Genomic DNA, 14392 nt, shown 5'->3' with positions numbered 1-14392 from the left:
AGTGTGCCAGGCATTGAATTAGGCAGGTACTGGGAGTAAAAAGACAAAAGTGAAACAAACAGCTCCCAGGTGGAAATCTTAATCTCAGTCCTTCATCTCGGGTCCAGGAGCCTGGAGAGGAATACAGGAAGCGCCAGCTGAGAAATCAAGAATTCACTGAAACTATGTGACTCTCTCCCATCCCCCAGCTTTCCTCTCAGGTGAGTAAGGTGTGTCTAACTAACTACGAGAGTAAAGTCCTTCCCTTCCCAAGGCAGGGACAAAAACAAAGCCTCTGCATTCCAGGAGAAGCTTTATGCAACAATTAAGGCCACCAGCCTTAGGCTGAGCCCCACGTGTTGACAAGAGGAAAGCTTTGCATTTGGCTTTAAGGTGAAGTCTTGTCTAGAAGCAGGTTTCTCCCAGGAAGATAAGACTACTGATTAGAGAAGACAGTGTTGGGTGGTTGTTGTTGGGGTTTTTTTAAGCGTATGACACCATAGAATTAACTCTGACTAGAAAAGGGGAAACTCCTAGATTAATGGCCAATTATAAATATACACATGTATATAATTGAGTATGTAATATCCTCAAAATCCTCACGATATAAATATATAACTTACATGGTGCACATATTATACAATATACAACACGTTAATTAACACTTAAGTATGAAAGACAAACCATAAGACAAACTCCACCCTTTACCCTTTGGCCAGAGACTCCAGGGAAAAACTGAGCCAATACTGAGTCACTATCACCTGTTCCTCAGGAATGCATTTCTACCTAGAGTTTGAGGTCATCAAACAGGCTGCACTAACCACCACCGCTTTTACACTTTTAAGTAGAAGGGGACCAGACCCTTGAAAAGGTCAAAGTCTGAGCGAGTTGGGAAAATGGATAAATACAAATTGCAAACTCCTTGGGGGAAGGAGGGATAAAGATTGTGTTTCAAGGCTTTTCAAGCAATCAGTGTACTTTTATTAAGTGCCTACTGTGTGTGGTAGGTTGAGGTATAAAGAGTTAGACAGTCACAGTCCTCTGGGAGTGTATGATCTAAAGGGGGAAACAAACAAAACAAATACATAAAATAAGCATCATAGAGCACAAATAGGAAATATTTAACAGAAAGAAGGTGATGGAATTAAGGGGGTTGGGAAAGACTCCCTTTAGATTAAGAAGATGGGATTGTAGATGGGACTTGAAAAAAGACAATAAACTGAGGTGAGGAGGGAGAGCTTTCTGTAGGTGACAATCAGAAAAAAATTCTTAGCTGGGAAATGAAGTGCATTTGCACAAATAAAATAAATGAAGCTAGAATAAGAAGAAAAAGGTAAAGAATTGAAAAAAATCTTCCAACAATGATTTTTTAAAAAAAGTTTGGACGTAGTATAGTGGAAATACAAACTGGCTCTGGAATCAGAGAACACAGTTCAAATCCCACCTTTGGCACTTCCTGCGCGATTTTTGGCAAGTAACTTAATCTCCCTGGGCAGCCTTTTCCTCATCTGTAAAGTGAGGGACTTAGACTAGATAGCCTTGAGATTCTTTCCAGCTCTACATCTAAGATATTGTGAAGCCTCAACCTTCTTCTGAAAGAGAATGCCATCTGCAAGGTAACTCAAAACTCAACCCTCATTTACCCATTTAACAAATATTTTGTTATTTGTTATTCAGCAAATAAATTGTTTTTACATGTAATTGTTATTTAACATGTTTTTACATGTAATTGGGAAAAAATAAAATATTAAAATATATATTTATTGAGCATCCTTGTGCAAGGCATCATTTGAAGAATAAAATTGTATGAAATAGTTTCTGCCCTCAGAGTTTAAAATCTAGGAGGCAAGATTAAGACCCAAATGCAAATATATGCCCCCCGAAGGGTCAGACATGTAGAACAAACTGATTCCACCAATCCAGTAAGCATTAATTAAGTACTTACTATGTGCAAAACTGTAAAAACTGCAAAACTGTTCGATGGATATGAGGTCAGATCTGGAACCAAGACTACCAAGTTTAGTTCTCCTAACTCTCCAGCTGGTGACTCTTGGGCCAGTCACTTACCTCACACATACCACATTGCAGGACAGAAGCCAATCGGCATAAACTTCCCTTTGGAAACTCCCTACACTTTGGATTCTAGAAAGGTGTAAAACACTGGGCTGGGGTGGAGGTAGGGGGTTATAAAGATGAAAACCAAAACTACTCCTGCCTTTAAAGAGATTCCATTCTACTGAGGTGGAACTAGGGGAGGTTAAAGGGAGGAGAGATGCTATGTAAATAAATGGCTGGTAATTTGAGGAGAAAGACTTTGAAAGCCTGGGGGAGAAGGGGTGTTGAGGGCAGTAGTCAAGTTTTTACAAAACCTAAAGAGCTTAAGAAGCAGAGACCAGACCATACACGAGGGATGGCACCGAGGTGGAGATAGACTGCTGAATTTATTTGGCAGGCATTAAGTGAAGAAGAGGGAGGGATCATTTTAAGCTGGAAAGGGCAATTTAGAGAACCATTTAAATTGCTCCATGATAGTTTACTAAGAATCTCAAAGGTGAAGGTGTGGGGGATGGAGATGGTGAGCCCTGCTGAGCAGAGGCAGGAAAATGCATTGTATTGTATTTTAGAACGGCAAATTGAGCATCCTGGTTTGTTGTTCGGTCATGTCCAACTCTTCTGTGGAGCACAGTGCACTAATGCTGACTAGGGGTTTTCCTGGCAAAGATAACCGTAGTAGTTTGCCATTTCCTTCTCCAGTGGCTTAAAGCAAACAGAGGTTAAGTGACTTGCTCAGGGTCACAGAGCTAGTAAATATCTGAGGCTAGATCTGAACACAGGTTTTCCTGAACCCCTGCCCAGCATTCTATCCACTGAGTGACTTAGTTGTCAGTTTATGGTGTGGGAAACAAGGAAGTTCTGTTTCCACAGAGTCCTGTGACCTAGCATGGACAGGTTAGAGGTCAGAAACCAATGCGTAGGCTCAATGAGCTGTGTGAGGAAAAGCCTCTCAGAGAGGAGTACATAAAGTCACATGGCCACAGGATGGTACCAAGGGAGATCCAAAGTTCAGAAAAACAGTATAAGAAGCCCCATCTTTCTGAACGTGTGATAGCAGTCCTGTAACCTTACTGGGGACGCTACCTGTCCATTCAGGGGGAATGAACGTAAAGATTAATAAAGGCTTTCCTGATTTCACAATGGTATTTCACCTTTGCTTAAGGTGAGCATGTTTCTCACTGTTGGGGGGCTTGTTAGACTGGCTCACTTCTAACAATGGTGAGGAGTCCCAGTGGGAGATAAGGCAGAAGAGACCAGAGTATATCGCAGATTCCAAACACCAAGTTAAGACATTTGGAATGGGAAGGGTTGAAGATTGTTGAGTAAAGAAATGCTGTAATCATTACAATTCTTTTATGAAAATTAATCTGAGGATAGGTGCAAAAAGGATCAAAAGGAAGAATCCAGAGGGAGGGAGACTATGAAGCTTTTTCAGTGTTATAGGCACATCTTACTGTGTTAGGAACTTAAAGTAGCATGATGAAAATGATGAAATAGGCAGAGGGGTGGGACAATTTGCAGTGACCTCTTCCTAACATATAATTTATGATTTATCTCTTGATTTGTTGTTTACAAATACATTATTTTTTAATAACAATAATGATCTGTCATTAGACAAAAGCCTTAGGGCTTGTCTGCCAGAGTAAAATTTTCTATCCTGGACATAACCTGGGGAAATAATGTTGGCAGGTTACTTAACTTCCATTCTCTAGCTTTTCATCCTAAAAATCTCAGTAAATTTTCAAGTCAGTTAGTCTTCCTGACCTACCCATCCCTCTATCTCCATTCCTTCTTTAGTTTGATAAAAAAAAATATTGCCATTCCTATTTTGTAGATAAATAAAATTGAGTTACAGCACTGCTCAAGGGTTAAGAGATCCAGGTGCTTAGTCTAGCCAGGGGAGACAGAGGTTAAAAATTGGTTAATCCTGAGTAAAACATCGGAATGCTCTGTAACTCTTTCCCAGTGAGAAGAGAAATAATAAAAATAATCTCGAATCCTTCTTGCCTAACTTTTATTATTTATTGCCACTATGGTATTATTGGGTTGGTTTTTTTTTTTTTTTTGCCTTTTCCCTGGGCTTCCTCTTAAAGGAAATCTGCCATGTTATCTTGAAGTTTCTAGCCCTGTTCAATTATCAGCTGGGTATGAGCAACTGTAACCATATCTAGCACATACCATGGGGGCTGTCTAGAACAAAGAATTCTCAGGAACCTTTCCCAGCATGATCTGGGTCACTCCCAGAGCAAGGGACAAAGACTGATCTCAAAGCTCACAGTTTCCTCCCCCACCCCCAAAGACTCCACTCCTTAGGTTGTAGGCTCAGCCCACATGTTCAAAGTTTAGAGGACCTGGCTCTCTTGGAAATAATACTATGGAAGAAAGAAAAAGAAAAAAGGATCATTAATATCCATTTATGATGAAATTACATAACAAATTCTTTCTACAAAATATTTCCTTCTAAGCTGTCAAAACAGTTCTAGAGAGCAGATTTCTTTCACACACCCAAACAACTGATGCCACTTCACCCCCTTCCTAGTGAGAAAGGAGATAGAATCTTAGTGACTTGAACCTAAATAAGGATGACAGGGCTCCTAAAATCCCCTAGTACCCTCTGATAATGTTTAATATAAAATTTTGGAATAACCTCTTTGTTCTCTCTGAAGCAAACTCAGAGAATGCCTCTTCCTATGTCAGCAAAAGCCAGCCAAAGCTGACTCTGCACTCCTTGGGAGACCTTTAACCTATGACATATCTTGAATAATGAGACTTTCCTTTGTATCTTATTATCTATAGACACATACTATGTTATGGCATATTAATGGTAAAGAAAAAATAGGCATCCTGGGTTTTTATTGAACATTGTTTGCCCTTTCCTGCATCAGTTACCTGTTTGGGGCAGGAAGCCTGCCACTTACTAGTGGTGGGATTTCCTTACCACCTGGGACATATGTTTACCCAGCTTGGAATCTCAAGACTTGACTGACATTGCTTTGTTAATTGTCCTGTCTTACTGAATTTATGATTTGCTCAATTAGGAGAGTTCCTTTCTCACGGCAAAATGTATATAAGCCAGAAGATTTCTGCACTGGGTAGCCAGAACATTTCTGGCTCCATAATGCATTATGTTACCGTTATCTTTAATGGGGAATTGATTAATTAATTAATTAAATCATAAAATGTATGCAATTAGCCTGTTGCCTTTTCTTAACAAAGTTTTCAGGTTAACACCTCAAACATCCTTTAACAGCCACAAAGGGTCTCTAGCAAAGTCCTATTCATCTCTTTCTAAGAGATTGTGGCTAAATATTTTCCCCATGGAATACACACACACACACACACACACACACACACACACACACACACACACACAAATAAACATTTGTTTATTTCTTATGACTTCAGGTCCCAAAAATGGAAACTCAACTGCTACCTTTCCCTACAACTTCCAAAGGCCCTTCAGGGAAGTGAAGGGACTGTTGGAGGAGGGGAGCACACTTTCCAAGCTTCCAGTTCCTGGATATCAGGTTCCTCTAGCTCACTAGGTAAATATAGGCTTTATCCAGGGAGTGGGTGGGGTTGCCCCCTGACCTTTCTGGATTTAAAGTCAAAGGAAACGCAACCTGTCTTTTCAGCTCTATTATCTCCTGTGTCCAGCAGTACTCAGCTTTTAATCAATCAGTCAGCTACCATTTATTACCTTTCTGTTGTTTCCCTAATACTTAGTACAGTGCTCAGTGCATAGTCAACAGATATTAAGCACCTACTCTGCACCAATGTGCTAAGCATTGGGGACCCCCCCAAAAAAACCAACCAACCCAGTATAAACAGTTCTTGCCCTCAAGGAGGTTACATTTTAATGGGGGAGCCAATTTAGACATACATAGATCCATTCCAGAGATATACAGAATAGATACAAAGTAACCTTAGAGTGGAAAGCACCAGCCGGGAGGGAGATTAGGAAAGACCTGCTACAGAAGGTCATGCTTGAGTTGAATCTTTTTTTTAAAATAAATTGTTATTAACATACTTTGTTTTCTAAATTACCAAAATTTCTCTCAGTATTTCTTCTCCTCCTTCAAGATAGACACCCCATTACAAATATTTTTTTAATTAATTTTATACTTTTCACCTGATGAAAATCTACTTTTTTTCTCCTTCTTGCCCCTCCCCCCATTAAAAAAAAAGAAAAATTTGGAACAAATATGTATAATGATGGATAAGCTATTCTTGGTTGTAAGTCTATATCCTTTGCCTTATAGAATATCATGGTCACAATTCTCCATTCTTTCATAATAGTGGCTATAGAGTTTTACATGATTCTTTACTGTGACTCCTTGGTACTTGAATTCTGTCTTTCTTATTGCTTGCAGTATTTTCTCGTTTACCTAAGAGCTCTGGATTTTGGTTATAATGGTGCTAGGATATTTTATTTGGGTGTTTCAGGAGAAAGATTAAAGGAAGTAGATTTTTTCGATTTTCACTCTGCCCTGTGATTCTCAGAGATCTGCACAGTTTTCTTTTATGATTTCTTGAAATATGATCTTTAGACTCTTTTTTTTGGTCATGGCATTCAGGTAGTCTAATGATTCTTAAAATATTTGTCCTCAATTTCTTTTCTAGGTCAGTTGGTTTTGCTATAAGATACCTTGCATTTTTCTATTTTTTTTAATCTTTCAACTTTGTTTTTATATTTCTTGTTATCTCATACAGTCATTAACTTCTATTTGGTTAATGACTAATTAACCAAGTTCTAATTTGCAAGGATTCTGTTGCTTGGTAAGTTTTTGACCCTCTTTTCCAAACTGTTAATTCTCTTTGCTCTAGCACTAAGACTAAGAAAGACTTCTTTCAGAAGATAAGATTTTAGCTGAACTTGACGGAATTCAAGGAAGCCAAGAGACAGACCTAAGGAGAGAGAGAGAGAGAGAGAGAGAGAGAGAGAGAGAGAGAGAGAGAGAGAGAGAGAGAGAGAGAGAGAGAGAGGGAGAGAGGGAGAGGGAGAGATCGAGATCGAGATCCAAGTATTGGGCTCAGCCACGGAGTTGGGAGATTGAGTATCTTGTGCAAGGAACAGCCAGGAGGCCAATGTCACTGGACAGGAGAGTATAGGAATAAAAGACTTTGAGTGTCAAACAGAGGAATTTATTTAAGATTCTGAAAGAGCCACTAGAGTTGATTAAATAAGGGAGTGACATGGTCAGATTTGAGCTTTAGGAAGGTCAGTTTTGACAGCTGAATGGAAGATGGTCTGGAGTGAGGAGAGATGAGGGAAAGAGAACAACCAAAAGGCTATTGTAATGTTAAACGTGAGATGAGGAGGATCTGCACCAGGGTAATACCCGGGCAGAAGAGAGAAGGAAGGGAGTATATGAAGGTAGAATTGTCAGACTTGGCAACAGATTGGATGGAGGTAGAAGGAGAGTGAGGAATTGAAGGTAACACCTAAGTTTCAAGCCTGGGTAACTGGGAGGATAGTGATGTCCTCCACAGGAAACTGGAAAGACTGAAGGGTTTTGGAGCAATGATATTAAGTTCAGTTTTGGAAATTTCAAATTTAAGATCTCTACATAAATTCTACTTTGAGACATCCAGTGGGCAGTTGGATATGTGAGTAGGGGTTAAGAAAGAGAGTATAGAGTTTTGTTTTTGTTGTTTTTTTAGCAAAATAAAATAAAATTTAATGGCCTTAAAGACAAAAGTAAAAACAAAACAAAAACAAAAAACAAAAGAAAATTTAACAGAAACAGAATAACCCAAAATAGTGAAAGCATCATGAAGAAAACTTTGGGAGTTAATCTTTAAAACTACAAATTAAAGTATTCTTGTTAATAGATCTCAAGGAACAAATACTTTTTTGCGGAGTGCTCATATGAGAGCAAATTTTCAAAACAAAATGCTACTAAGAGAAAAAAATAGTCTATCGTTCACAAGAAGGGAAATGAGAAATACAATGTTCAAATGTTTATGTGTTATTACAAAATAGAGCTGTCCTTGTCAATTTAAACTATGCTGAATGATTTTTGAAATTACAAAGTTCTTTCAAAAGATAATGTACCAGGATGTAGTGTAACAGATATGTTACACTATTTGGAAAAAAGATTCAGGATGTCCAAAGAATGACCTATGTTCACCCTGTCTGGGAGATTAAATTTGACTCTGGAATTTACTTGGAGTTTCTTTGAAATATTTTGTTCCATTCCTGCTTCTGAAAAATCTTTGTACTTTAAATTTGACACATTGGCCGTGACTCAGCATGCAACTTCTCTCTCCAACGGTGTTAAAAGTAAGGCAGGTATATTACTACTTACAAGCCCACTTTAAAAAAACAAAAATCTCAGAAGATTAAATCAACAGAAAAGTGACAATGAAAGCTGCTTCAGAAAACAATTTACTGTCATCTAAGCTGTCAATCATTTTAAATGCTTAAACTATTGAGAGAAAGAACACTCAGGGTTAGTCTGTCATCTTTGGTTTAACAACTAAGAGGAAAAAGAATTATTTTCCCAGCTTATGAAAACACTAAATGAAACAAATGGTAGACAGTCTTAAATTAGAGCATGTTTCAATTTTACCACCATGCAGAGGGGCTGGTTAGTTAATGTAGTTAATGCAGATTTCTGTTTCATGTACATTTTAAAGGTAATAACTTAAGAAATTTAAAAACTGATCTCTAATATTGTGAAATCTCAAACATTTTAACATGTTGGTTACATCCCAGAACATAAAAAAAATTTCACTTCTCATTTAAACTTAGACAAACGTGAAAATTGGCACAAAATGAATCTTACACTAACAAAAAATGCTTTACCTGATGTCACTCTGGGTGAGCTATTCTGCACCACACAGCAGGAGCAAGTTATTTGTGGGCTACATTGGTTTTGAAGGAAAGTAGATTTGAAAATCATCTGCAATGAGATAATTGAATCTGTGGGAGCTAATATCATCAAATGAAATATTATAGAAGGAGAAGACCCTAGACAAAACCACGTTTAGTAGGTGTGACCTGATCTGGACTAAGTTTGAGCAAAGAAAACTGAGAACAATGGTCAGACAGGCAGAAGGAGAACCAGGACAGAATTGTATCATAGAAGCCTTAAGTAGCTAGGTGATACAGTGGATAGAGTAGCCAGGCCAAGAGTTAGGAAGACTCATCTTCCTGAGTTCAAATCTGGTCTCAGACACTTACTAGCTGCGTGACCCTGAGCCAGTCACTTAACCCTGTTTGCCTCAGTTCCTCATCTGTCAAATGAATTAGAGAAGGAAATGGCAGACCACTCCAGTGTCTTGCCAAGAAAACCCCCAAAAGGGTCACAATGAGTCAGACCCAACTGAAAGGAAGCAACAATAACATAGAAACCTAGAGAGTATCAAGGAGAAGAGGGTGATCAGTAGTCAAAGGCTATGGAGAAGTAAAGGTAGTTTGTGGATTGAGAAAAGGCCTTTAGAATAGGCAATTAAGAGCTCATTGGTAACTTTGGAGAGATTATTGTCAATTGAATGATGAGGTCGGAAGTCAGGCTGTAGAGAGTTGAGAAGATAGTGAGAGGAAAGGAAATGGAGGTACGTAGTGTAAACAGCCTTTTCAAGGAATTTAGCTGAGAGGGCAGACAAAAGATATAGGATGATGGATGGTGGATTTCTTAGGATCTAGTGAGGATTTCTTAAAGATAAGTGTAGGTAGCAGAAAAAGAATCAATACATAGGAAAAGACTGAAGATAAGAAAAACTGTGAGTATAGAGATGGTGGAGACAGTTACTCGATAATACAGGAGAGAATGGGATCAAGGGTACCTATAGAGAGGTAACTAGGTGGGGCAGTAGATAGAACTCCAAACCTGGAGTCAGGGATACTCATCTTCCTAAGTTAAAGCCTGACTTCAGACACTTACTAGCTGTGTGACCTGGGACAAGTCACTTAACCTTGTTTGCCTTAGTATCCTCATCTGGAAAATGAGCTAGAGAAGAAAATGGCAAACTACTCCAGTAACTCTGCCAAGAAAACCCCAAACGGGGTCAAGAAAAGTCAAACTTAACTGAAATGACTCAACAACGACAATGACAATAGGGAAATTGGTTTTGCAAGGAAAAATATCACTTCATCAGAAACTGGAGTGAAGGAATCAACACCAGGGAATGATATCCAGGGGTTTTAAGATGGGGAGGAACATCAGAGCAAGTGAAATATGAAGCTGAGGCTTCAGTTGAGAGGCCATAAGTCTAGGGTTCTGTGGGAGGCTTAAGGAGATAAGAGAAAGTTTGGAATAGTAACTGTGGCTGGTGGAGTAGAAAATTAATTGGAGAGGAGAAGAAATTACCTTGCTCCAGCCGGGGATCAGTTAAGCTTAAATGACGTAAATGTGTAGTGAACTAATCAGCACTACAAATGTTAATATGAGTGAAGAAGGCCAACTGTAGGAGTAATCCAAAGTTAAAATTTGGAAGGTTATTATTGGAGGTAGGATTAAAAAATCTAGGGAGTTTAGAGTAGAAGGTAATGCAGTGTTGAAATGAGAAGGGAAGAGCGTGTAGCCAGAATAGAGTTTGTGTCCTGGGGACATACTGAAGGATAGAGACATTGAAGGATGTGTTAAGCATAAAAATATATATATATATATATATATATATATATATATATATATATATATATATATATATATATATTCAGAAGTAGTAAGGGACAAAGAGAAATAGAATAAGAAAAGATTTTGATTAGATAAAAGAACTTGGGCATTCTTGAACATGGAAGTGTAACATTTGTGCGTGTCTCAAACTGGATGTCCCATAGATATCTTAAACTTCCAAAACTGAACTTACTGTTTTCCCTCTTAAAACCTCCCCTCTTCTTAAATCCCTATTACTGTCAAAGTTTCAAAGGTACCACTATCTTCCCAATCATCCAGATTTACAATCTAGGTGTTAACTTCTACTCAACCATCTCTCTTCCCCCACCCTCACCCCCATATCCAATCTGTTGCCAAGACTTCTTGGTTTTCCCTTTGTAACATCTCTTCATAGATGCCTCTATCTCTGTCCTCTGATATTGCCACCACTCTGGGGCAGGCCCTTATCACCTCATGCTTAAGGTCTTGCAATAGTCTTCTGATTGGTCTCTCTGCCTCAAGTCTCATCCTTCTTCAGTCTATCCTTTACTTGGGTGCCAAAGTGATCCACCTAAAGCATAGCTCTGACCATATCACCCCTACCCTCCATTTAATAAATGTCACTGGCTTCTGGGATCTCTTGATCGAATATAAATTTTCTGTTTGACTTTTAAAGTCCTTCATAAAACTTAGATAAATCTGGGATCTCAACGTGGACACTTCCTTTAATGGAGTAGATCACAAGTCATCCATGCTTCTCCATCCTGTGTCACCCTTTTGTCCTCTTATATAAATTCTCTAATGGAGCCCACCCTTCCTCTTCATATCTTGACATTATGTGAGTCCTAATAGAATACATGAACTCTATTATCTATACAATAGTTTCTGACCCAGAGTTGGTACTTAATAAATGCTTACTGACTTAACTTGACTGTCCCTTTATGAATAGCTTATCTGTAAGAAGATGCTGGAATCAGTTCAAACTGTCTTTCAAAAACCAATTGCTAAAATTTCAATTCCAGCATTTACCTCTCAGAAATTAGCAACCACTGAAAAAGGAGTCCTACCTTTCCAATCTTCTTGTACCTTACTCTCTACCACGTACTCTATGATCCAGTGACATTAGCATCTTTACTCTTCTTTGTACTAGATACTAAATCTCCCAGTTCTGTGCCTTTTCACTGACTGCCCCTGACATCTGGAATTCTCTTTCTCCTCCTCTCTTTCTCTTGGCTTCTTTTAGGTCTCAGCTAAAATCTAAAATCCCACTTTCTATAAGAAGCCTCTTCCAATTTGTCTTAATGCTAGTGCCTTGCCTCTGAGATTACCTCCAATTTATCTCATATATATATATATATATATATATATATATATATATATATATATATATATATATATATATATATATATATATAAAACATATGTATGTATGTATTTATGTACAGTTATCCCTTCTATATCATGGGTTTAGAGGCATGGTGCCCTTGTGATCTGGAAAATCCATGTGTTATCTGCTGGTTTACAAGTTCTTTTCACAAACTTTGACTTTTTACTTATTTTGACTTTAAAAAAGAAATTGGGGGGGCGGAGCCAAGATGGCGGAGTAGAAAGATGCACATACACATAGCTCCGAACCCACAACCCACAGAACGGCTACAGGGGAAAAACTCATGGCGAATTCTGCACCCAGAGGCCATGGAATATTGGAGCGAGGGAGATTTCTGTTCCGGAGGGACCTGCAAACCTCTCACGGGGGGTCCTTCCCGCTGCGGACTGGGTGCCGGGACTGGGAGCAGAGGGCAGCTCTGCAGCGGCCGCGGCACCGAGAGGAAAAGATCCGACCAGACTTCAGGGACTGGATCTCCAGCGGCCACGCGGGTCCCTCCACCCACAGAGGGACCTGCAAACCTCTCGCAAAAGGTCTGTTGCGCTGCAGACGCGGAGCCCAGCCCAGACCTGTGGCGGCCGCAGCTCCGAGAGGTACAGATCTGAGCAGGCTTCAGGGATGGGATCTCCAGCGGTGGCACAAGCCCCTCCACCCACAGGTGACGGGGTCAGTGAGAGAGTCTCTTTGGCGGGTCGAGAGGGGAGTGGGGTGCCCCCATGGCTCGGGCCCCCCCGGGAGATAGAAGCTGAGAGGCGGCTGCAGACAGGGGCTCCCCAAGCGGGCGGGAGCCTGGATCCATTGTGGAAGGTCTGTGCATAAACCCCCTGAGGGAACTGAGCCTGAGAGGCAGCCCTGCCCCGACCTGACCACCTGAACTTAATTCTCACACTGAATAGCAGCCCTGCCCCCGCCAAAAGCCCTAAGGCGGGAAGCAGCATTTGAATCTCAGACCCCAAACACTGGCTGGGAGGACCAGGAGGCGAGGTGGGTGTGAGGAGAATATTCAGAGGTCAAGTCACTGGCTGGAAAAATGCCCAGAAAAGGGAAAAGAAATAAGACTATTGAAGGCTACTTTCTTGGAGAACAGACATTTCCTCCCTTCCTTTCTGATGAGGAAGAACAATGCTTACCATCAGGCAAAGACACAGAAATCAAGGCTTCTGTGTCCCAGCCCACCCAATGGGCTCAGGCCATGGAAGAGCTCAAAAAGAATTTTGAAAATCAAGTTAGAGAGGTGGAGGAGAAACTGGGAAGAGAAATGAGAGAGATGAAAGAAAAGCATGAAAAGCAGATCAGTTCCCTGCTAAAGGAGAACGAAAAAGATGTTGAAGAAATTAACACCTTGAAAACTAGCCTAACTCAATTGGCAAAAGAGGTTCAAAAAGCCAATGAGGAGAAGAATGCTTTCAAAAGCAGAATTAGCCAAATGGAAAAGGAGACTCAAAAGCTCACTGAAGAAAATAGTTCTTTCAAAACTAGAATGGCTCAGATGGAGGCTAAGGACTTTGTGAGAAAGACAGATATCACAGAACAAAGAGAGAAGAATGGAAAAATGGAAGATAATGTGAAATATCTCATTGGAAAAACAACTGACCTGGAAAATAGATTCAGGAGAGACAATGTAAAAATTTTGGGACTACCTGAAAACCATGATCAAAAGAAGAGCCTAGACATCATCTTCCATGAAATTATCAAGGAAAACTGCCCTGAGATTCTAGAACCAGAGGGCAAAATAAATATCCAAGGAATCCACAGAACACCGCATGAAAGAGATCCAAAAAGAGAAACTCCTAGGAACATTGTGGCCAAATTCCAGAATTCCCAGGTCAAGGAGAAAATATTGCAAGCAGCTAGAAAGAAACAATTCAAGTATTGTGGAAATACAATCAGGATAACACAAGATCTAGCAGCCTCTACATTAAGGGATCGAAGGGCATGGAATAGGATATTCCAGAAGTCAAAGGAACTAGGACTAAAACCAAGAATCACCTACCCAGCAAAACTGAGTATAATACTTCAGGAGAAAAAATGGTCTTTCAATGAAATAGAGGATTTTCAAATTTTCTTGATGAAAAGACCAGAGCTGAAAAGAAAATTTGACTTTCAAACACAAGAATGAAGAGAAGCATGAAAAGGTGAACAGCAAAGAGAAGTCATAAGGGACTTACTAAAGTTGAACTGTTTACATTCCTACATGGAAAGACAATATTTGTAACTCTTGAAACATTTCAGCATTTGGGTACTGGGTGGGAGTACACACACACACATGCACACACGCACACATACATAGAGACAGAGTGCACAGAGTGAATTGAAGAGGATGGGATCCTATCTTAAAAAAAAAATGAATTCAAGCAGTGAGAGAGAA

At 39.7% G+C, this 14392-nt stretch overlaps 1 long non-coding RNA gene across 3 annotated transcripts in view; it reads left to right on the top strand.

The window, feature by feature from the left end:
- The window catches only part of LOC140527701 (uncharacterized), a 66247-nt gene that overhangs the window by 4807 nt on the left and 47048 nt on the right, over positions 1-14392 (top strand). For all 3 annotated transcript variants that reach the window (XR_011974902.1, XR_011974901.1, XR_011974900.1), the window contains exon 3: positions 108-200. This is a non-coding gene — a long non-coding RNA (uncharacterized lncRNA). The remainder of the gene's footprint in view (positions 1-107; positions 201-14392) is intronic.

This window comes from Notamacropus eugenii, chromosome 2, assembly GCF_028372415.1.
Source record: "Notamacropus eugenii isolate mMacEug1 chromosome 2, mMacEug1.pri_v2, whole genome shotgun sequence".
Taxonomy (NCBI): domain Eukaryota; kingdom Metazoa; phylum Chordata; class Mammalia; order Diprotodontia; family Macropodidae; genus Notamacropus; species Notamacropus eugenii.
This window is presented reverse-complemented; position numbering and strand designations above follow the sequence as displayed.